Raw genomic sequence first — 25,501 nt, forward strand, 5'->3', positions numbered from 1 at the left:
AATATGGAAAAGAGGGATGTGGACTGTGGAAGGCAAAGTAGAAGTCCAGTCCTGGAGCATGGCTGTAGCGCCCTAGGGCAGATCAGAGCTGGATTTTGTGGAGCAGTGGTCATCAACCCTGTCCTCAGGGCCCACTAACAGGCCAGCTTTTATTTATTACCTTGGGGAGATGCAGACTAGAATACTGCAATCACTGAGCAGCAAATTATATCACCTGTGATGTATTTCAGTTATCTTGCAAACCTGGCCTGTTAGTGGGCCCTGAGAACAGGGTTGATGACCACTGTTGTGGAGGATATGATAATATGATAGGGAGGCTACAGGGGCACCCTGGAGATAAGGGTGGGGTTGCAATTGTGACCCTTGCAACCGATTATGCTACGTTTAAGACTAATTAAGTTTTGCCTGCAATTCTACTTTCAGCTTGCTGTCTGCTTCACAGCAGTTGCAGGAAGGAGATCAGCTGCACTGAGCACAAAGTGTTCATATGGACATTCTGCCCTCCGCTTGACAAATGTCGGTGCTTGCCCCCAGATTCATGTACCTACAGGTATGTGAGTTTGTGGTAATGTCATATGGAGGCAAAACAGAATTTGCAACAATAAATTGATGACTTGGATTAGACATATAGGATATGGGCATATAATGACACAGAACCTTTTTGAAAAATTTTCATGGGAAGTTAAAGTTGCAAAAACACACCCCTATTGGTTAATGAGACATAGAGAGTGTGGCAGGGCTTAGATTTACACCATGGAAGTATGTACTGGGTGGGAGTTTAAAAGGCACCAACAAAAACAGTCACAAATAAAATGCAAAAGTTTATTATCCAAATATTAAAAACAGACAATGGGGTTACAATGTAGACTGTCACTAGTGCATAGATAAAACTCCAATGAGTTTCAACTTCTGTTATCTTTTTCAGGGGGTTGATGCATTGGGTAGTCTCTACAAGAATACAACCAAAAAAGTAAATTGATTTTTATATTGTTTTTTTTTGTAGAGACTACCCATCGCATTAATCCCTGAAGAAGACAAACGGACTATGCACTAGTGACCCTATTTAGTCCCCTTTTAGTCCATTGATGGTTATTCATATGCTATTAATGTGATAGTAATTTATATGGGGCCTCTACATATACCCCATTGTCTGTTTTTAATATTTGTATAATAAACTTTTGCATTTTTGTTGGGTCCTTTAAAGTTCCACCCAATACAGTACATACTGTACTTACATGCTCTGATTCTTGGGGATGTGGCACCTTTTGTTATCATTGGCTGTCTGTCTGATATAGTTAGGTCACCTTTTTTATGCCAATTACAGCCTATGGCTCTAATCAGGTGCTTCAAAAACACCCCCTGCCGCTGTAATTCAGGCACTCAGTGCCCAAAAAGGGGTCGGGCTACTGAATAGGGGGCAGCAGCGGCAGCCATGGATAGATTCATGCTATGCATGAATCTATCCATTGGTCATAGAGGGGGTGGCTGGAGAGAGGGGACGGCACCCGTTCGCCCTTATGGACACACCACCACTAGTGAGCAATGCAATTAATATAAGTGCTGCAGATAAATGAATAATTTTGTGAAACACAGAGAGAAATCCTCTGCTCCATTAAAATGCTAACAGTGCATCTATAAAACAATGATTATGTGTCTCACGGCCGGACAGTGAAACAAACTGTCATAAACCGGTGCGGCCAGAAATGTGTGGACTGCAATAGGGAAGACCAAAACGATGTAAAGTAATAATAGTAAGATTTATTAAAAGGATAAGTCATAAACAATAAAGCAAACCAGCAAACAACCACAGTGACACACAATAATAACTCTCTAAACCAAACATGAATACAGGAGTAAGATATAATCATAAACAATCAAGCCAGGGTCATACACGAGAGATCAATCAGATAGAACAGGGAGCAGGATGGGACAGGGAGAGGACAATAGGAGGAAGGGATACGTCTGCAAGACAAGGGTCCAGGGATGGATACAGGGTTCAGGAACACAGGATACAAGGTACTGGTACAAGCAGGGCCGCTGTTAAAAATCATGGGGCCCCGTACAGTCTACCTGGCGGGGCCCCCCACATAAGCCTAAACCTAAGCACCCCTCCCTCTAACCAGTGGATTGTGTACAATGGAGAAATGCAGGGTTTAATATACATATGCAAGAATCAGAAGTGGGTAATGTTCATGTTTTAGGGGTCAGGAGTGAGTAATGCATATAATGCAGGGGGTTGGAATATGTAACATACAGAATAAAGGGTTCAGGAGTGGGTATTGATTAGTTCAGGGGTCAGGAGTGGGTAATGCATATAATGCAGGGGGTTTGGAATATGTAACATACAGGCATACCCCACTTTGAAGTACACAATGGGGTTTATTTACTAAAGCTGGAAAGTGCAAAATCAGGCTCACTTCTGCATAGAAACCAATTATTACCAAAGCTTAATTGAACAAGCCGAGGTTAGAAACTCATTGGTTTCTATGCAGAAGTGAGCCTTATTTTTCACTTTCCAGCTTTAGTAAATAAACCCCATTGTGTACTTAAAAGTGGGGTATGCCTGTACAGAATAAAGGGGCAGGAGTGGGTATTGATTAGTTCAGGGGTCAGGATTGGGTAATACATAGAATACAGAGGATCTGTAGTATGTAGCATACAGAGTGCAGGGGTCAGGAGGGGGTAACAGGCAAAGGTAGCAAATAGGGTAGGGTTGCCACCTGTCCAGGATTCACCTGGACAGTTCGGGTTTTGAATCATGTGTCTGGGTTTCAGTCCACTTGAAACCTGGACACAATATTAAGGCAGTAATGCAGCGCAGAACAGTGAGGGTGAGGGGGCACTATGCAAGCCACATTACTATTCTCCTTGGAGCGCCCAAAGGTGTCCTAGGTCTTTTGCAATCCTTTACAGAATCCCCCAAAACATTTTTTTGCTGTGCACCACTAAAGTGTTCAGGTTTGGCTTGAAGAAAAAGTGGCAACCCTAAAATAGGGGTATACAAATGCTATCTCCCGTGTGGCATTTGATATCCCAAAATTACCCATACCATTAAAGGGGACCACTTGCAACTGTGTACAATGAATGTAGTTGCAGCCAGGTACAGGTTTTAATGGATTAAATCAGGAGGCAAATTATTGCTTCCCCACCACCTAGCAAAAACCCACTGAAAAGTGATCCACTGTGGATGACTCTTCAGTGGCCAACACAAGCATTCACTAATACACAGCAATTATGCCCCTAAGATGTGTCACTCCAGCCATGTGGTTACTGTGGCAGCATTAATACTGTATATTAACGCAATAGAAAGTACAGCAGGGAAAATACTTTCACTCTGGGCACGGTGAATACCCACAATATTTTAGATATGTGGGAGAGCAGTATGCAGTATGGTCAACTTTATGCTCAGAGCCCGGGCCCAGTCTCTACCTAACATCCCTCGACTTCACAAGTACCTGGTCCTGCTGGCTTCTTTTATCTGGGGTCTACATGCAGTGCTTCTCCTGGGGTGGGGGGCTTGGATCCTCTGGATCTGGAAGCGTGGGGATCGGCCAGAAGCTGAGCTCCTCTAAAACCTCTGCTCCTTCCACCTGGGCACGAAGTTGGACAGCCGGAAGCAGAAAGCAAAGTATTTAAACACTTTTGGGAGTAATCTGCAGCCGTATGTCCAGACAATTACATTACACAAGTCCCGGCCGGCGTATTGATATAGAAGAGACTGGGACTTGTGTAATGTACTGTATGTAATAGTCTGGACATACGACTGCAGATTACTCCCAAAAGTGTTTAAATAATTCGCTTTCTGCTTCCTCCCACGCACACTACATGGGACCCTAGCTCAGGATTAGTATAGTCCCTATAATGTGGGAGTCGCCCCTCTTCCTCTGGGCCCCCCTACAGGGCAGGGCCCAGTACAGGAGGGCTGGTGGTCCCCCCCTATCAGCGGCCCTGGGTACAAGCTTCTGTAATACAGGACACAAGGTACAGGATTCAGGAATATAGGTCACAAGGTACAGGATTCAGGAATACAGGTCAGGGCTCAAGGAAAATACCAAAGCAAACGTGTGAGCATCTGCACGGGTATTACACATCTCCTGCAATCAGTCTCAGGTGACGCCTGATTGCAGGAGATGATGTCGGCTCCAGACTGCTGGGAGACACCCACTAATGGACACCAGTACTGCGGCCCAAAGATCTCACAGTGCTACCAGCAGGTGAAACCTCTCCTGACACAAACGTAAATTATATAAACAATAAAAGTATATTTTTGTCTATAAAAAAGTCTTTACTATCCTGGATAACTGTCCGTGGTCTATCCCTGGTAATTTGGTGACTTAATCCCTTTCTTCCCGTGCCACCTCTGTGCTCTCTGGCCTCTCACCTTGGATATGCTTTAAATAAGCATACGTTCTTATCTCCCAGGGATGGCAGCATAGCATGGAATTTCCTCCAGGAGTCATCTATTATGTATTTTCAGTGCTCTATATATTATTAGCATAGTTGCCAACATTGTATAAAAAAAAAATTCGGGACACTTTTTTGGCAGTAGGCGGAGTTGTATTATGATTAGGGGCAGGGCATGCGGATATAGGCGCGACATATGAAATATGGGTGGGGTTTGCGTAAAACGGTGGGCGTGGTTTACATGGGCGTGGCTCGAAGGGGTGTGGTTAGAGTCTTAATGCGAGATGGAGAGGGAAAAGGGGGGGGGGTGGAGAGACAGCAGCCCCCGATCCTACACCGCAATAGCAATATGTGTTTTCCAGAGTTTGACAATCAGAAGATAAAGATACTCCAAATACCTGGTGTTAGCGCTTCAATGATCCCGGCACCATGATTGTTATCACTAGCCCCGTTGCCTGCCACCAGATGCCATCAGGTGCCCCCAGCAGAGTCCCTCCTTACATCAGGTGTCCCATCAGAGCAGCCTTCCTCACATTTGTGTCTCCATCAGCGGAGCCCCTCCTAACATCTGGTGTCCCCATCAGTCCTCCTTACATCTGGTGCCCCTCTGACATCCAGACTGGCCCCCTCTGACATCCTCCAGACTGGCCCCCTCTGACATCCTCCAGACTGAGATTGGCCCTCTCTGACATCCTCCAGACTGAGACTGGCCCCCTCTGACATCCTCCTTCAGTTTGAACTGAGGCACCGCCCACCTTCCATAGACACTGGCAGCGGGGGTGGGCGGTGCCGTAGCATCTCTATTGTAAACCAGCTTCTGGTCTTCTTTAAAATGGCGACCTCTAGCGGCCAGTGGCAAAATTAACCGGGACAAACTGAATTTCCTGGGACATTTTCCGGGACAAAATTAATTTGGGACAAGGGTCCTAATCCCGGGAATGTCTCTGGAAATTCGGGACAGTTGGCAACTATGTATTAGGGAATGCTGGGTCTCTAGAAATGTCTTCTTCCATATACTCTCAAACATGTATGGGTGAAGAAAGGAGACTCTCGTAGTGTTTTACCATTATGTAAAGAATTTATTAAAAACAAACAGCTAAAAAATCACATTAAAAAGCCGTTGACCGGCGAAAATCCACAAGTGCTGGACCCATTTGTGGTTCTCATCTGGATAACCTTAACCCGTTACACACTACAGCTTTTTTTCTTGCAACCCAAAACTGACAGCTCCGGTCAAAGCCACTGTACTAACCATGCAAGGTTAGTTCAGCGATCTCCCCCGCTGAGCTGTTGTGTTCTGACAGGGCGATGGCCCAGATGTGCTCCAGGGCTTCGGGTTTCGCCAGAGCCCTGTGGCATATTGCGCACCACTCACCATATTAAAAGACTCAATCCAATTTATTGATCCATCCAGCAATCTGACCACTCCAATCAAAATATAGACCCTCTAACGTGTTGCACTTGATCAGGAGCTTACTCATAGGAATCTATGAGTAGGGACCATATGAGTAAGCTCATGACTGAGTAAACACGTTAGGGGGGTCTGTACTTTGGATGGAGTGATCTGTTTGCAGGATAGATTAAAAGAATGGTTTAGGGCTTTTAAAATGGTGAGCAGTTCCCACTTTCTTCCTTTTCCGAAGCTTCTGCAGAGACCTTTGGCATATGGTCTTGTCAACATTATCACTCATAATCCAGAGCAGGCAAAGGCAAGGACATCAGAAGATAGTTTTTATTAGAGCACGTTCTAACCATGGTGAGGGGCAATGCATTGGAACAAAAACTTACATTTTTTATTTAAAATCAATTCAAATAGTGTTTCAAAAATAACTGTAAAAAGCCTGAACACTTGGCAACACTCTTCATGGGATTTTTTTTAGGAAAACTACGGTATATGAAAGAACACCAAGGATTCCTATTCAGTGTTATGTCAAAATAAATATTGCCCAGTAGCATTAACCAGAATAATTAGGAAGGGCTTTGAATTGCTGGACACCGCATATATGAAGAATTCTATTGACTTCATCCGTATGCATACAGACAGAATAGAGCCCCTGCAGGTGCTATCTCGTCCTTGGTTCTCCTGGCTCTTACTCACCTGGAGAATAAGAATTCTTAGCTAAACTGTTTTTTTTTCAGATATTAGTTCCTCCTTTGATACTTGTATTCCAACCCTTCCAATGATAAAGTGACATTATTTGGAATGAGCTCAATTTTATGCAACTTGGTGCTGAACATTTAACCAAGTAGGCCCCAGTCTGTTGGAATTCCCAATATTTCATCCTCTGCCATCATTCCCAATGGATGTATCTTCAACTCCTTACTGTACACACTAGTGACCTATGACTGCTCATTTTATCTAAGATGTATCTAAGCTATCATATTGTGAAGCTTGCAGTTGATACAGCAGTAGTGGGACTGATTGTTAGGCCTCGTGCACTCTGGACATTATAAAACTGGATGTTATAGCGTTAGCTGTAGAAAGCTTTAGCTGAAGAATGAGTTTTGCAGTGTTTTTGCAGTAGCGTTTTTTAGCAAAACTATACTCCCTTATGGCTCAAAAATGCTGATAAATGCCAAATAGCTGAATTTTTCTGCATTTTTAAGCTTTTATTAAAGTCAGAGAGTTTTTACAGATGACAAAACCCCTTGTACAACCCACTAGTTCTGTTTTTTTTTCCAGCCAGAAAATGCCCCTACCAAAAAATACTGAAAACAGCCTATGAATGCATGGACACATAGGATAACACGCTGGGAAGTTTACTTGCTGCAGAACAAAAAAGTCTGAAATCAAAAACAGCAGCTATAAAAATGTCCAGTGTACATGAGGTCTTATGAGTTCATAGACCAGCAGGCAGTGGAGTTTTGGAAGTCTGGTGTAGGCCAGTGGTGGTCGCTCATATGGGCGCAGGGGCACCGCCCCCATAATCCATGCCCTAATCTATATGTAGGGTGCCGGATGCATGGATTTCAATGGGTTTTTATTTTTAAGTACATGATTAGAGCCTGATGCTCTAATTGGATTAAAAAAGGGTAGGCTCAGGGCGCAGAGCACTGCACCCACCCAGTTGTGTGACATTAGCAAAATAATATTCGCTAATGTCTTCCGGTTTCTGGCCAATCAGGAAGCGGGTCCTGAGACCCGATTGGTCGGGAGTCCTAAGACCCAATTGGCCGCAAGTCCTGATTTACCGGTGGTAGAAGAGACCCCTGGGATTCGGAAGGAGACGTGGGGGGAACCAACCAAACCTGCGACCTGGGTGGGGTAAGTGCGGGGCTGGTGGGCATCGGGTGGGGAAAGCGGCGAACAATCGATCAAACGAGCAATGGGGGGGGGAAGTGGTGATTGATCATGCGCCAGATGTAGTTGGCTTTCTGGAAGGGGGGTGAATGGGGTTGCCCCCCCCCCCCCCAAAAAAAAAATTGAGCACCAGCCGCCACCAAGGCAGGCCATACATTATGCACTTTTCTTTCTTTCCCAGTGTTGATGGGGGAATCTCTCCCGCAGTACTATTGTGCTCTGTTGGTGCCGTCCCTACCAGCAGAATATTGAATGATGGTGTTGTTGGTTGTAAACGGAGGTACTAATCATTTGGGAAAAACAGACGGGCTAATTGTACACATGTTGATTGATGGACCGACTTGTGTACAACCAGGGTGCCCAGACATAAAATTCAGCCAGTCCCTCAAATTTCAATCCATATTTTACTCTCCATTAATGTAAAGAAGACAAAGGAGATGATTACGGACATTAGGAAAAAAAAAACAACACTTTTTCCTCTCCTCTCCAAAACAGGGGTGAAGCTGTTGAGATGGTCCCTTGCTTTAAAAATGTGGGGGTGCACATCTCTAATAATCTCACCTGGCGCACCAATACAACCAGCATAGTGAGGAAGGTCTATCAATTCATCTTTCATTTTTAAGCTGATTAAAGCATGCAGGCCTTGGTACTTCAGTCCTCATTAAAGGTGTGTGGTGGAGGGTATCCTTACTGTTTGGTTCAGTAATTGCTCTGCTGTGGAAAAACAGGCACTGCAGCAGGGAAAAAGTCTGTTGAGGTGATTATTGTCAGCAATCTGCCCACCATCAGTTATATTTACAGCAGCAAGAATAGGAAGATGGTCCTTAATTATGATGGACTTTTCCCATCGTGCTTTTTGGACTGTTTGTTCCACTCCCCTTAGGTCAGAGCATTAGGGCTAGAAACCAAATACTGTGAGATTGACAAATTCTGCATCACCCTGATTTATAGCTTCTTTTATTAGTATTATTTCTTTATTGAAATCTGACTGACCATCTCTCTGGGTTTTTTTATGTAAGGTTTTTGCTCAAATACAATAAAATTGGTGTTAATTTAATATTACTTTTAGGTATCTTTACACTTCATATTTATGTAGGTTAAACATTTTTCTTTGTCTTGATTTTATTATTGTATACCAGGACCTGAGAATCCTATTCTGTGTTTTATTTATAACAGGCTTTTGGAGTGGCGATAAAAATCTCCTCATACTGCAGCTTTCTGTTTTCTCAGTACAAAGTTTGCTAGAAATACATTTTGTACTTGGATAAAACTATTCTCATTTGGAACAGTTATATTTTACTTGTGCGATGTGACCTACCAAGTCATAAAAGCTACCCTGGCGTTACATTTTACTTGTGGCAACACAATCACAGTGACTTCCATTCTTCTTGGAAATCTCTTTTTCTATAATAATGCTCTGTGGCTGATACCTAAGCAGACTTCAGACGGAAAGCAGATGAGTGAATAGAAGGTCTTTAAAATGATTATCCCCTGACAATACCCTATTGTGTAAACACTTTCACTTCCCACTACCTGCTCCATTGAAATCTGGAACTACTTTAAAGGCAAACTACAAATGTTTGGGGTCAATTGTACTTTTATTGTTTGTAATATGTATATATATATATATATATATATATATATATATATATATATATATATAGTGAGATTCAAGTTCATCAATATGGGGACAAGGTGCTTTGTAAAATTGTCAAATAAGGTGCCCTCCTTATGTTGGGGGCATGTGACTCGGTATGGATCAGCAGAAGGCCATGCTCAAATGAGGGTCTGGTATGGATTTGGGGACGAAGAACTTGTTTTTGTTGAGTTTTGTTTCTTTTTTTGTAACATTTGGTTATCTCCTAAAATCCATACCATACATCGATAAGGGTCTGGTGCACAGGATTCCCCTTAAAATCCATATTAGACCCTCATCAATGATAAGGGTTTGGTTTTGATTTTGAGGTGGGAATGCATGCTGTTTTTTTTTTTAGCCTGGAGTCTACTCGAAATCTGTACCATACCCCTATCAATGATAAGGGTCTGTCATAGACTTTGAATGAAGGAAGGATTCCAAAGCCAGCAGGGAAATGGTAATTAGTGGCTTAGATTTTTCTTCTATTTCTAAATGTCATTTTTGCTTGTGTACAGCCTACAGGTGTGCCAATTCACAGGAAGGTTTAGGTCATCCCCAAGCATGCTATTTAAAGGAGTTTTGTATTTTTAATTTTTCTATTAAATTCCTCACAATTTAAGATTTTTCTTTATAGGTTGTTGAATGAAAACTACCAGTGAATACTGCTACTTAGTTTTTCCATGTGTTCTTTCTATTGGGATACAATGAACTGACAGTGTGTGAATTAATTCAGGTGACATTTCAAGTTTGTGTAACTATTTATATATGTGTTTCAACTTGGTGTTATTCTTTGCTTGCTTTACCCAAGAAAAGATCCACACAGATCTGAAACTGTTGTATATACTTTGCTGCGAGTATGTATTAATAAATGTATGCAGGCTTTGTGACTAAATGTCTTACACATGTACTGTACACACACACGTTATATATATAATTTTATACTATATTTTTATGCACACTCAATCTTTACAAATAAATATTTACGACATGGCGAAGGATTTCCAGAAGGCGATGTGTTTTCTATAGAGAGAGCACAGAACACTGCCTTCTGAGTGGTTTAGTTTGTCTGATACCAACTACAGAATAAACCATCCAATATGTTTATAGTTACTATCATTAGTCATTCACTTGCGTGAGTGGGTTCACATTTCAGTTTTAGCTATAGAGTTCTGTAAACAGGTTTTAACAGCCAAGAAGCAAACAAAGAGCCTAGAAAAATGTTAAAAACAGAATACAAAGCTCCACCTGCTGGTTTAAAAGGAGAATGCAAAATGTAAATTTGCAATAGTTTACATTTAAAATAAAGAGAATAGAAAACCACATTACGATCCTTTTATAAAAAGTCTGTCAAGCATAGAAGGTGCCATAGCTGTCATGCTATTGACTTTTCTATAGCTTTCCTGTTGCAGGTGAGTGACTAAATGTATTTAAACCAGTAGGTCAGCCTGCCAGCCAGGTAATACCATTTCCAGAGGGAGGTGAGCAATCATATCTTCTATATGTTTCCCATGACAGGTTAACTGTAAGAGTGCATAACTAGGACAATGAATCTCCAAGATTTAGCACAAAGTGGTCTGCGCCTGCCAAGGACAACTCCTTATCTTAGCTGTGGAATGCCTGGATACAATGTAACTTTGGAAATACGTATATCATAGCTTGAAATGTAAATATATTAACAGGAGCAATATGTGTATACTGGGCACTGGTGTTTCAGTAATAGGATTCAGCTCTGGAACAAAGACTAGAGGCTACTGGCAGTTCTTGTGTTGTGGTCTAATTCTTGAATATTTTAGTAACACTTTCCTATCTGGTTATGATCACTATCACTGAGCACCATACTTTATGTAAATTGCAATGGCCCATTGAAAAGGCGACTTCCCTCCATTGCATTTTTCACTGGTGGCCACCAGATTAGATTGTGTCTCTAGTAGAGCCATTTTACATTGGTGACCTTTTCTGCTCCTTATTTAAAGTCTTTATTTACAGCGGTGATCTATGTGTCAATAAAAAAAACTGTACTTAAAGTGGGGTACCCCCTAAAAAAAAAAAATTAAAAGTCAGCAGCTACAAATACTGCAGCTGCTGGCTTTTAATAATCGGACACTTACCTGTCCCGGGTTCCAGCGATGCGGGGGAACGAAGCCCCCCCCTCGCTCCCCGCTCCGCTCGCGGCGCCGTCATGCATACTGTGGGCACCCGGCTGTGGCTTCACAGCCGGGCACCCACTGCGCATGCGCGAGCGGCGCAGGGCGCCGTGATACGCCGTACAGTCACCTGGGACACGTGACAGGTCCCAGGTGAATGTGCGGCGCGAGGGGAAGTGATGTCACCAGCCCGGGCAATGAAGAAGACAGACTACGAGGGACCCCCTAGCAACCGGTATTTAGAGGTGAGTAAAAATTTTTTTTTTTGCCAATTATTTTTTTTTTATTTTTTTTAAGATTTTTAAGTGGTTTTATTTTTTGGGGGGCAACTCCACTTTAAGTAGTACGTAGACTACTGTTGCTGATCTCTACATTTGAAAATGCTAGTCTCTGGCTTTCATGCTGATACAATGAATTCAAAACTGTAGAGCAAGTATTTAGGTTAGGGACCTGAGTGTATTCCGAATTTATAATCTGAATTCCTGTATCCGGCCTTTGTTTTAAAAAATATTAAGAATTACTACTGAAGAATTGATAAATCATATTCCCTAGTCTACCAGTGGTCAGACAGGGAGTGTCAGCTTAGTGTTCCTGTTTCTCCTTGTGTCCAGTGGAAGACTGGGATCCTTTGGCCTGATGGGGCAAACATAGCCAACTAGCCCTTTGAGGGTAGAAATAGATTTCTGTGCGTTGAAGAACGTGTACCATTAAAAGTATGCCATGGCATTTGGGCAAATGACTTCTCTGAACAGCCAAGGAATGTGGTGACAGAATTTGTGTTTGCAAGTCTGAACAGAAAACAGGGAGCTATACAGGGCAGGACTTAGAGTGGTGGGGGCCCCTGGGCTTGATCCACTTTTGGGCCCTACCTTGTGTACATTACAGCATTTATCTGCATATAACACGCTCCTTTCCAAGTTTGGAAAGGAATTTTAAGAAAAGAAACTTTTAGGAGGGAAGTTTAAGGAAAAAACTTACATTTAAATGCCCATCAATGCAGCCTTATCAGTGTTCATCTGCAGCCTTGCCCATCCATCTGCAGCCTTGTCCAGTGTCATTTGCAGCCTTGTCATTGCAGTCTTGAAGTTTAAAAATGGTGCAGCCAAGATAGAGTCCTGTGTATCTCAGCGGCTCTCGGGTCCTCTTGCAGAAACCCCGAGTGCAGCTGAGAGTAGCCGAGTGTACTCGGTTTGGCTAACAGTCATGCCCAGTCCCTGTGTTATGTCCATCATAGGGCGGGACTGGGCGTGACTGTGACTGTGAGTGGAGCTGAGCCGAGTACACTCGGCTATGTATCTCGGCAGGGCCCACGGTGCCCCCTATTGGGTGGGGCCCATGGACTTGAGCCCAGTCAAGCCCAATGGTAAGTCCAGCCCAGGAGCTATATAATGCCTAGCATATGTCACTAACCATGGGGCTAAATTATGTTTTTCCACTGAGCCACCATCTCAATATATCAATATATCTTATTAGAAAAGGAACAAACAGATAAACAAAAAAAGTCAAGTTGTGTTATTTCCCACAATTTATTTTCAGTCCACGCAAAATTGATATCTCAGATCTTGGTGAACATTGAAGAGGTAAGGTTCACCTCTAGGAAAACCCTTTTTTGTTTTTTGATAAAGGGGGTTATACCTTCTGCCAAGTATTTTTTTTATTTATTTTTTATTGCTGATTGAATTTTGATTGGGGGGATTTATTTGTCCTGGTGACCACTGTTATTGAATCAAAAAAGGGGGAAATCCCAAATTTTTGAATTATCTCAAAACAAGATGTAAGGGTGAAATCTTCTAATGGGGTTTTATTTTGAGGACAACTAAGAGCGTAATTCCCATCACTTTGTGAGATTTCCACTAACTTGCTGTTGGGCCTCTGGGGTAGGAAGTGAAGAGAACTTTCCCCAATGGTATATAGACAGCAAAAATAAATAAATAAATAACCTGGTGGGTGTTTTAACCCCTTTCTTACTCTATCCACACTATCATAGTGGCTATCATACACTTTAAACCACCTGCTGTGGCAATTATGAGGGGTTTCCACTCACTCACTAGATTTTTTTTTTAGTTTGAATTATATTATGGAAAATGCAGCAGGAGTAGCTGAAACACCCAGATGGGCGAAACCCCCAAAACTCCCAGGTGGACAGAGTTGGGAATAACCTTTTGGAATATCCAAGACACAGAAAATTTCAGGGGCTTACTCAGCCCAACTATAACCAAAATATCACTTTTTATTGGATTGACCTTTGGATCAATCAAATGCAAAATAGAATGAATCAGACTCTTATTTTAATTGCCCACAATATAGTCAGAAAAATCACTTAATAATGGTGGGCACAGAGATTTTACACACAGAGATTTTACACATTTGTAATGATTCCAGTCCTTGCCTTCATAGCTTCATCGTTCAAGTTGCAAGGTCCTGGCAGTTTTGAGAACAGGCAGATGTCTAACCGCAATGATAAATTGAGCAAAGAACACAGGATTAAGGTGTTCTCACCCAGTCACGGCACCTGCACCATCTCGTCAATGACGTTCTGAGTGGATAATGTCATGGCTTTGCTTGTAGTTAATCATGATCTGTGTAACCACAGGAAAGGAATGACTATGCACATTGTCTTCTTATGTTCTGAGATTTTCTCTCTCATAGAAGAATTTCATGACAGAAAGCATATTCCTTATATGGCTAAACCTCATCAAAGCAATTCATTACATGTATTATTTTTCTATTTATTGTACTCTATCTATCTATCTAGCTATCTATTCTTTTTGTCTTTTTTCTTTTGCCTCTTCAAGAAACATTTGTCAGTTGTGGGATCTTAGATTGACATCCTTGTCTGTGAGTCAAGTGGTTAGCACTTCCACCTAGCAGCACTAGGGTTGCGGGTTCAAATCCCAATAATGACACTACCTGCCTGCAGTTTGCATGTTCACCCTATACCTGTGTGGGCTTCCTCCCACACTCCAAAGACATGCTGGTAGGTTAATTGGCTCCTGTCTAAATTAGCCATAGTTTGTGTATGTGAGTAAGGCTCCTTTCACACTGGGGCGTCAGAGATTTAGCAGCGCTTTATTGCCATTTTGGTGGGGGTTTTCGGCCACTAGCGGGTGGTTTTAACCCTCACTAGCAGCTGAAAAAGGGTTTAAACGACCTGCAAAATGGCGCTTTGCCAGCGGTTCTGCATCAGTGCCCATTCAGTTCAATGGGCAGGAGCGGTGTGTATACACCGCTCCAAAGATGCAGCTTGCATTTTTTTTTTACGTCCTGCAAGCGCACCGCTCCAGTGTGAAAGCCCTACTAAAGCTGCTGACTTTTAATATTAGGACACTTACTAGTCCACGAATCCAGCGGTGTCCTCATCTGAGACAATTTTTCAATTGGCTCTCTGGTGCTCCCACTGCCATCTTGGCTTAGGGAAACCGTCAGCCGCTTCCCTAATTCACGTGGTGACCTCAGCCAGAGCTGGGAGTGAGTAACTGTCGAAACAGGTACCCCCCCCCCCCCCCAAAAGGTGCCAAATGTGTCAGCAGAGGGGGAGAGGAAGCAAACAAGCGGAGCTTCCCCTTTTGGGTGGAGCTCTGCTTTAAGGCAAGATAAAAGGAGTCGAGGGGGCTAGTAATAGATTTGTGGGTGTGATTATTCAGTTCTGTGATCCAAAAACCCCTGCAAGATAGTACAAGCAGGTCCTTGCACAACACAAGAGCTTCAACATTGATTGGACATTGACACTTCCCAAACTTGTTGATTGGACAAGGAAGGGTTAGCAGCATACGAGTCTTCATCACTCATTCCATTCTGCTTTCTGTCATGTGCACAGTCTGAATGGTAACTAGCGCTGTTCTCTCCTCTTCCAATCTGAGTCCAGCATTACAGGTGACTACAAGAAACGTTAGCTACCGATTCAAGTACAATAAAACCTTGGATTGCGAGCATAATTCATTCTGGAAACATGCTTGTAATCCAAAGAACTTGAATATCAAAGATAATTTTCCCCGTAGGAAAAAAGGGAAACTCAAATGATTCCTTCCACAACCATTTATTCATAAGTCCTTCAGTTTATAGTCCATATAAAAAGATTATAGCAATGTGATTGGTTGTGTAACCATAAAATGCCCATCCACAGATTGAAGCCTATACAAGGGGATTAGAAGTGGGAGCAACAGAGTATTAAAGAGAAGAGAGGCGCCTCTGAGTGTAGCAATTAGTTGCTAAATGTTGTACCTTCATTAACCACTTAACAACTGGCCCATAGCCGAATGACGGCTACAGGGCGGTTGTTTAACTCTGGGAGGCCGTCATATGACGTCCTCCCAGAATTCCGCTCTCGCGTGCCCCCTGGGGCGCGCACTCGAGAGCATCCGTGACCGCTGGGTCCACAGGACCCGGCACATCACGGATCACGGTAAACGGCCGCTCATCGCGGCCGTTTACCACGTGACCGCTCCATCAAATGACGGAGTGATCACTTGTAAACAAACCGGCGTCATGTTATGACGCCGGTTCCTCCCTCCCTCTCCCTGTACCGATCGGTACAGCGGAAGGGGAAGAGATCGGTGTCAGCAGAGCTCTGGGCTGCATCTGCAGTGCCCACAGCGCTGCTGACCGAAATTTAACCCCTCAATTCCCTGCCATTACTCTGCAATACTCTGCAATACCCTGCAACACTCTGCAATACCCTGCAACACTCTGCAATGCTCTGCAACACCCGCCAATACCCTGCAACACTCTGCAATGCTCTGCAACACCCGCCAATACCCTGCAATGCTCTGCAACACCCGCCAATACCCTGCAACACTCTGCAATGCTCTGCAACACCCGCCAATACCCTGCAACACTCTGCAATGCTCTGCAACACCCGCCAATACCCTGCAATGCTCTGCAATGCAATACTCTGCAACGCCATACTCTGAGATACCCAGCCATACTCGGAGATACCCAGCCATACCCAGCCATAGTCGGTGATACCCTGCAATACCCAGCCATAGACAACCCCCCCCCTCCCGCCACCCTCCGGTGCTTCTACCGACTCGCCAATACGATCAAAGCCAGAATCTTTTTTTTTTTTTTTTTTCAGGCTTCCCAGCTTAGAGGTGAGATGTGGGGTCTTATTGACCCCATATCTCACTGTAAAGAGGGATGTTTACATTCCTTGTAATAGGAATAAAAAAGATCAAAAAATTTATTTTTGGGGAAAAAAATGTCAAACTCAAATAAATAAAGTAAAATGAACAATAACATTTTTTTTTTTTTAAAGCGCCCCTGTCCCCATGTGCTCGCATGCAGAAGCGAACGCATACATAAGTCCCGCCCACATATGAAAACGGTGTTCAAACCACACATGAGGTATCGCTGCAAACGTTAGAGCGAAAGCAATAATTCTAGCCCTAGACCTCCTCTGTAACTCAAAACATATAACCAGTAAAAAAAAAAATTAAATCGTCGCCTATGGGGATTTTTAAGTAGCGACGTTTGGCGCCATTCCGCGAGCGCGTGCAATTTTGAAGAGTGACATGTTAGGTATCTATTTACTCAGCGTAACTTCATCTTTCACATTATGCAAAAATTGGGCTAACTTTACTGTTTTTTTTTTTTTAAGCACAAAACTGTTTTTTTTCCCAAAAAAAGCATTCGAAAAATTGCTGCGCAAATACCGGGCAAGATAAAAAGTTGCAACGACCACCATTGTATTCTCCAGGGTGTTTGCTAAAAAAACATATATAATGTTTTGGGATTCTATATAATTTTCTAGCAAATAAATGATGATTTTTACATGTAGGAGAGAAATGTCAGAATTGTCCTGGGTGCTCCAGAACGCCTGATGGCGCTCCCTGCATGTTGGGCCTCTGTATGTGGCCACACTGTGTAAAAGTCTCACACATGTGGTATCGCCGTACTTGGGAGTAACAGCAGAATGTGTTTTGGGATGTAATTTGTGGTATGCATATGCTGTGTGTGAGAAATAAACTGATAATATGAAAAAAAATCTTGATTTTGCAAAGACTTGTGGGAAAAAATTACAACTTCAAAAAGCTCATCATGCCTCTTACTAAATACCTTGGAATGTCTTCTTTCCAAAAAGGGGTCATTTGGGGGGTATTTGTACTTTTCTGTCATGTTAGGGTCTCAAGAATAGAAATAGGCCGTCAGTACTTCAGGTGTGATCAATTTTCAGATATTGGCACCATAGCTTGTGGACTCTATAACTTTCACAAAGACCAAATAATATCCACCAATTTGTACTTATTTTTTACCAAAGATATGTAGTAGTATAAATTTTGGCCAAAATTTATGAAGAAAAAATTACTAATCTGCTAAATTTTATAACAGAAATTTTCTGTATTTTTTCTTTTATAGCACAAAAAATGAAAAACCGAGCGGTGATTAAATACCACCAAAAGAAAGCTCCATTTGTGTGAAAAAAAGGACAAACATTTCATATAGGTCCAGTGTTGCATGGCTGAGTAATTGTCATTCAAAATGTGAGAGCACCGAAAGCTGAAATTGGTCTGGTTATTAAGGGTGTCTACCCTGTTTCCCCTAAAATAAGACCTAGTGTGATTGTCGGTGATAGCTGCAATAAAAGCCCTACCCCCCAAATAAGCCCTAGTTAAAGTCCTTGTAGGTCTTCTTTTCAGGGTAGGGCTTATTTTTGAGGAAACAGAGTAGGGCTTATTTGGGTGGTAGGGCTATATAGGGCTATATTGCAGCCAACACCGACAATCACGCTAGGTCTTATCTTAGGGGAAACAGGGTAAGTGCCCAGTGGTCAAGTGGTTAAATATAACCATATTGCTACACTTAGAGGCACCTCTCTTCTCTTTTATACTCAGTTGTTACATGACGCTACTTCTATATCAAGTCAAGACTTATTAAAAAAATGTTGCTTGTCTTGCAAAATGCTCTTAAACCAAGTTACTCTCAAACCAAGGTTTTATATGGCTGTGTAATGACTATAAAACCACAATAATTAGTGTTTTTCTACATCTGCTTGGAGCCCATCTTTATTGTTAGAGGAGGAAAAATGAAATTTGCACAACAAAAGGATTGATCCTGCATGTTTTGTGATAATTATTCCTATGATTCATTTCCTGAGCTATCTCAGTGAGTAAACTGCATACAATCATCAGATAACCAGACAAAGCCAACATATGATCATTTTATGGACCGTACCATTGTCAGGTTTGTAGAAATTAAATATACAATGGCCAATGTCTATCTCCAGAGGAGATTAGATGTGATTGGCAAACAGTGGGGGCATCATGTGGCTAATCACTGTAACCTGGTTTAGATAATATGACAATAAGTTAGACGAGGTGACTTTCATGAGCCTTGCAGGCATCACAGACAGACGGACAGACAGACAGACAGACGGAGTTGGAAAGATGAGCAGTTTGGGTTTTGTGGTAAACCAGTTGGATAACCTATAAACAAAAGTATTTGAGGACTATACAGGGTGTTCTATTTAATCCCCTCTGATGCACAGGGGGGGGAATAGAATTCTAGTGAACTTCTTTCTCGGAAGTATAGGGTTTTACATGATGTCTCTGTCTGTAGCAGGACTGTAATTAAAAAGATATTGTGCCCAATGGTTTGAGGACCGAGCCTTGGATACCGACACTTCCAGTTCCATTGATTGGCACACTACACCAAGTCTGCTGGCTGCACAGTGAGTAATTTCCTAATTCTGCCTATTATTCTATTGAATGTCCCTCTCCCTTTTTTATATTATGATATCTCTATCACAAGTGGATTGTTCAGCCCAACTGTATTTTAGAAGCTGTACATTTTTATGCTTCCTTGTTAGCATTATGTAATTTATACTATATTCTAATAGGCACAAGTTGCTACATGGGTTTGAGATAGTATTACAGCTGTGTAATGAAAGGGAGCCTAGGCATAATGCTTTATTCACAAAACTTTAACACAAGAAAATGTTTCTTCATTTTAGCCATGTGCCCATTATTTTTATATCTTTTTGGATTCAGGTAAAAATAACTGCCACTTCTTTGAAAATTAAGATCTTTATCCTTGTGCCAGCTTCGTAAATTACAAAGGGGACCCTGCATCAGGACCTGCATCAGGGGACCTTACAACATTATTCTTACCCACAAGTGTTTACCTAAGACTGGCAGTAGATAGGATTGTATATCTGATACAGAGTGAAAACAAGAAATAAGAAAATAATAATAAAAAAAGAAATAAAAAAATATGTATATATAATAATATATATATATAATAATATAATAATAATACATTATTAATAATAATAATAATAATAATAATAATACTAAATAATATAATAATGTATATAATAATAATTCTAATTATAATAATTGTTATATAATAATAATAATAATAATAATAAAAAAATTATATATATATATATATATATATGTATATACTTTTTTTATTATTTTCTTATTTCTTGTTTTCACTCTGTATCAGATATACAATCCTATCTACTGCCAGTATTAGATAAACACTTGTGGGTGAAATGCAGGATCCCCTACGTAATTTACGATATAAATTACATTACATAAATTATATTTATATATTATATATATATATATGTATAGTATATATATATATATATATATATATATGACTATATATATATATATATATATATATATATATATATATATATATAGACAATTTTTCCACTCACTCCTATTCAAATGCATGCATGTAGGCATAGGAGCTGCATTTTCCCTGCTTATGCCTGCAAAATGAACAGATTTCCATAGGACCAGCTGCGTCCAAAGAAACACAAAGCAAAGCAGATCATACACAGCCTATGAAAGGTGATCGACCCTATGCAATAAAAATAAATATAAATCCTCAAACCTGCAATTAAAGAAGGCTTCAATGCTTATCAAACACAGAAAAACAAAGTTGGTCTACACAAGCACTTAGGTTACGGCACCTTGTACAAATATGAACCACAATTTAAGCATAAAACTGTAAAATAAATAAAATAATGAGCTGTAGAAAAAGGGGCAAAATATGTCATTTAAATTCTTAGACACAAAGAAGTCCCATGTGCCACATATGGCTTATCATGGAGAATGGCAATCAGGTGTGTGAAAATATAGTCTGATTTTGTTTTTCTTCTGATAAGCCAATGCTGGTGACTCAACGGCCAGCATGTACTGTATATTGCAGTACACATCCAACCACTACCTAATGCAGCCTTTATCAACCTTTTTATCCAAAGGAGCACTTAAAATTATTTCCAGCTCTTGAGGAACCCCTGCTAAAACCAATTCATTGGTTGTCAATTGGAAGAATGACCCCCCCCCCCCCCCTCATGGTGGTGGTCCAAAGGCCATCCTAAAGACACGATCTTTGGTGTAACATCACTGACTCTGCCAAGTTGTGTTGGACTCTATCTCATCAGATGGGAAGTCAGTTGACCACAACTTAAGTGAGCCCAGCATCTAGTGGAGGGACCCTAGGTTTCAATGGCTGCTTTCAAGTTTTGAATGTCTATAAGCAGTATAATATATGCCTTTCCAGCTATGAAGCTACAAGTCCCCACATACTCACAAGTGACATTGGCACGTCTAATTGACACAACCTCTAGGACTTGTTCACACCATGTCCGTTGAGTTTTTCTACACTCCACCGCACATGCATGGTGTGAACAGGGTGTGAACAAATCCTTACAGATGCAAGTGATGCAACAGATTTAGGAATCCCTTGAGGCAACTGTGCCGTGTAAGGCTGGATTCACACCTATGCATTTTTAGTGCTTTTTGCATTTTGCAGATTTGCACTACAGAACGTGTTCCATAGGAAACCAGGTTATATGGACTGTAGTACAAATCTTAAAAATTCAAAAATCACTAAAACTGCATAGGTGTGAATCAGCCTTAAGAGTTACCAATAATTTTGGAAAGAATAGTCATCCATCTGAAGTGCTTATTCTTGGCATGTTGGGGAATCTCTATATGATCAGTGATCTGTTATTCCCTCTTTCTATGGTGAAAAAGGGAACAAGCCTTTTACTGCATGTGATTTTTTTTAAATAATTCCAATGCCTGCTGCCCAATCAGGAATATGAATGAGTTTTGAATGGACTAGTCCTCACATACTCACAAGTGACATTGACACTGAGGCTGGATTCACACCTATGCATTTTTAGTGCTTTTTGCATTTTGCAGATTTTCACTACAGAATATGTTCCATAGGAACCATTTTAAATGGACTGTAGTGCAAATCTGCAAAATGCAAAAAGCATCAAAAATGCATAGGTGTGAATCCAGCCTTATAATTGACACAACATCTAGGACTTGTTCACTCCATTGAGTTTTTCTGTACACCAATGCACATGCATGGTGTGAACAGGGCACAGCTCAATGGATTGGAGTGAACAAACCCCAAGGCTGGATTCACACCTATGCAGTTTTAGTGCTTTTTGCATTTTGCAGATTTGCACTACAGTCCATCCACCATGGTTTCCTATGGAATACGTTCTGTAGTGCAAATCTGCAAAATGCAAAAAGCACAAATAATGCATAGGTGTGAATCCAGCCTAAGGCTGGATTCACACCTATGCAGTTTTAGTGCTTTTTGCATTTTGCAGATTTGAACTACAGTCCATTTAACATTGTTTCCTATGGAACATGTTCTGTGGTGCAAATCTGCAAAAAGCACTAAAACTGCATAGGTGTGATTCCAGCCTTACAGACCTTGTTTGTCTGAATATGTTGTAATTATTTAAACACTGTTTTTTTAAAATGATTTATTGTTTCTCATTGTTTGCAATTTTACACCAGGGGCAAATGGAAAAATAACCTAATGCTGTTGCCCATAACAAACAATCAAGTTTCATCTTTCATTCACCATCTCAGAGAATCAGTCTGGTCTCTGTAGGAAAGAGCATTGTTTTTTTTTTCTCTAAGGTATATATAAGAGCTTGTGGAGTGTTACTTTTAGAATCTTTAAATGTCTCACACATTATTGTTGTTAAATGCTTTCCCTGTGGCAAGTTGTGACAGGCACCTTGGCTATTGCCACCCTTATAAGTGTCCACATTTGGGATGTCAGGCAATTGAGTGCTATATTTCAGGTGATTGTGCCTGTTGTTGCTTCATTGACAGATCCGTGCTATTTTCCACTAATTCCAGTGATTTCAGCAATGACCCTTAACACCAAACAGCTCACAGCTTCCTAAAGGGGCCAATTCAAATACCTCGGCAATAAAACGTGTGCTGGGCTCCTCTACTCTGGTTTATTTTCCTATTCAGGAACACACCTGCAGGCTATTCCTGCACACAATAAATACTTCTTGTCTGTAGAGCTACACATTAGCGACACAAGATAAAGATATTGGGAATTTATAACTAGAGCCAGAAAGTTTTCTAAAAAAAAGGGTAGGCACATGAGCTTGGCTTCCAACGGAGGAGGTTTGGAATTGGATATTAACAGCTTAATTTGCATGAAAAATTACATTGAATAGGTTTTATGTTAGGAAATACATATAGTTCTGCTAAATCTCCCTCTCTCTCTCAATCCCACTCTCTTGTTCCTTTCCTTCCACTTTCTGTCCTTTCTTCTCCTTCTCCCTTTATAGCTCCCTCATTTTCCTTGTCTCTCTCCCTCTGATACTCTCCTGTCTCTCTCTTTCCATGACTGGTTCCCTCTTTCCACTGTTATGCCCCGTACAGACGATCGGACATTGATCAGACATTCCGACAAGAAAATCCATGGATTTTTTTCCGACAGATGTTGGCTCAAACTTGTCTTGCATACACACGGTCACACAAAGTTGGTCGGAAATTGCGAACGGCAAGAACACAGCGATGTACAACATGTACGACGAGCTGAGAAAAATTAAGTTCAATAGCCAGTGCAGCTCTTCTGCTTGATTCCAAGCATGAGTGGAACTTTGTGCGTGTCGGAATTGTGTACACACGATAGGAATTTCCAACAACAGATTTTGTTGTTGGAAAATTTGAGATCCAGATCTCAAATTTTCTGTGACGGAAATTCCGATGGAAAATGTCCAATGGAGCCTGCACATGGAATTTCCGACAAAAAGCTCCCATCGAACATTTTCCGTCGGAAAATCCAACCGTGTGTGCGCTGCATTAGTGTCTTTTTGTCTCCCTGTTTTTTCTCTTTGTCCTGTTGCTTTCCCTCCCCCCTCCCTTTTTTTCCCTTTCTCACTCCCTCTCCCCTATTATTCTCTCCTTCTTTGTCTCTCACTCCCTCCTTCCTAGTCTCACACTCTATCTCTCTCTTCTTTTGTCCCTCTCTCTCTATCACTGATTCTTTCTTTCTCTCTCTTTTTCTCTCTCTTCCATTCCCTTCTCTTCGTTTCAATCCTTTCTCTCTCTCTGTATATATATATATATATATATATATATATATATATATATATATATATATATATATATATATGTGAGTATGTGCCGCAGACAGCGGTGGCTGTCTTCAGGTAAATATCTCTTAAACCGTATAGGTTTGGGAGATATTTCTTGGACCTACAGGTAAGCCTTAATCTAGGCTTACCTGTAGGTCAAAGTGGTTTGTAAGGGTTTAAAACCACTTTAATCTTGGCATGTTGGGGAATCTCTGTAAAAGTAGTGGTCTGTTATTCCCTATTCTATTGTGAAAAAAGGAACAAGTCTTTTATTGCATGCCCTCCATGTCTGTTTGTTGACTAAGTGTGGGCCAAGTTTTTGGGAGGTCATGATGGCGAGATATGAGCATTGCCTGTGGTTGTTGGTGAGCGATCTGTCTGTCTGCAGCCACCTGAATGATTAAACAAGAATTCCAGGCAATAAGTGAAAGCGATGAGTGTGCTACTGATGCTATCCGAGAAACATTGTGACTGAAATCTGAAAAATAAAAAATAAATCGACCTGTTGGTCTATAAAGTACCTCACTGGGTCACTGGGAGTGTACTTCCTTTGCTCTGTAAGTTCCTCTCTCCATCTTTATCTCTTGTTTGATGTATCTCCAACCAGGGTTTTTTTTCACTGTCAGGGCGTTAAGGATGTGGAATTCTCCACCACAATCGGTGGTGTCAACAGGAAGTATTGATAGTTATAAAAGACTCTTGGATGTGCATCTTAGCAAACACAATATACAGGGATATGGGAAATGATTATCTACATGAACACACACCTACACAGGTTGAACTGGATGGACTATTGTCTTTATTCAACCTTACCAACTATGTAATTATGTAATCAAATATGTTGCTTTCTTTTTTATCAATGCTAATCCTGCATAGGCCAAAAGAAAACGAATATTAATAATTTCCCTGCCTGCAGGACAATCAAGAATTGGAATGAGTTTCAAATGGACTAGGATGGCCCAAATTTGGTCCAATCCATACACTGTATGGGTCAAACCATGTAGCGCTTTACTAGATACTAGATAAGGTATGCTTTCAACTGTTTTCAACTTTAGGAAGTGATTGTTACCAGACACTCAGTTGGAAAATCTCTGCTTTTGCAGGTAATGATCCTTCCTTTTGTTATAGAGAAGATGAAAACACACATACAGCCACAGACAGCCATTCATATCTGAGGGATGGTTGTACACATCACCTGTAGCTCCCAGGCCGGGAAATACGGCTGGACTTTTCATTGTACAGCCCCTGGTGGCCATGTGCACGAGACCTTAAGTAGTTATATTATGCATAAATTACGCTGAATCTGATATGTATCTATATGCATCTATATACTTGTGGTAGTACATTAGACAGCAAGATCCTTTGGTTCAGGGAATGATTTGAACAATCTGTGTACAATGTAAACTGCTGTTAAATTTCTACATTTTTGTGCCTTTTTTGAAGTGTATGTCCAGCCAAAACTTTTCTTGTTGTGGGGAAAGATTAGAACCCTTGACGGGTTTTAACTGCTATTTGGCGCTCCATTACAGAGTGTTCACTACTGAGCTGACTGGGGTTTCTATTCACCCCTTAGGGCCTGTACACACTATATGTGTTGGCTTGTGCTGGGCAACACTTTGCCTTGGGTCCTATGCGTTCAGTTTGCA

Source organism: Lithobates pipiens, unplaced genomic scaffold (assembly GCF_037356315.1).
Source record: "Lithobates pipiens isolate NorthernLeopardFrog02 unplaced genomic scaffold, aLitPip1_a1.2 Scaffold_23, whole genome shotgun sequence".
In the NCBI taxonomy this organism is placed as follows: domain Eukaryota; kingdom Metazoa; phylum Chordata; class Amphibia; order Anura; family Ranidae; genus Lithobates; species Lithobates pipiens.